Source organism: Elephantulus edwardii, unplaced genomic scaffold, assembly GCF_000299155.1.
Source record: "Elephantulus edwardii isolate Elephantulus edwardi_28Jun2011 unplaced genomic scaffold, EleEdw1.0 scaffold00176, whole genome shotgun sequence".
In the NCBI taxonomy this organism is placed as follows: domain Eukaryota; kingdom Metazoa; phylum Chordata; class Mammalia; order Macroscelidea; family Macroscelididae; genus Elephantulus; species Elephantulus edwardii.
The window spans coordinates 6,731,117-6,731,714 of record NW_006399926.1 but is presented as its reverse complement, the minus strand read 5'-3'; positions in this window follow the sequence as shown (position 1 = coordinate 6,731,714).

The window sequence follows — 598 nt, the reverse complement described above, 5'->3', positions numbered from 1 at the left end:
TTGGTTTATTGTGTGATTTAATTCTTCAGTATCTCTGTTGAGTTTTTTTCTGGTAGTTCTATCTTTTCTTGAGAGGGGTGTATTGAAGTCTCCAACTACTAATGTTGTGTTGTCTATTTCCTTTTTCAGTATTGTTAATGTTTGTTTCATGTATTTTGCTGGCCTTTCATTTGGTGCATAGATATTTATTATTGCTATGTCCTCTTGTTCTATTGACCCTTTCAGCACTATGTCTTCCTTGTCCTCTGTGATGTTTTTTACATTGATATTTATTTTATCAGAGATTAATATGGCTACTCCTGCATTTTTCTGGTTGCCGTTTGCTTGGTATATTACCCCCCCCTTTTATTTTTAGCCTGTCTTTATCTTCATTTTTCAGGTGTGTCTCTTGTAGACAACATATTGATGGATTTTGGTTTTTTATCCAAGCTGCTATTCTCTTTCTCTTCAGTGGTGCATTTAAACCATTCACATTCAGTGTGGCTATTGAGAGGCTAGGTTTCATTGCTATCATTGTGTTGAGTTCTTTTTGGTGTTGTTGCTAGTTACTTTGGACCATGCAGCTTTCTGTGGTATGTCTGTAAGAAGGACATCTCTG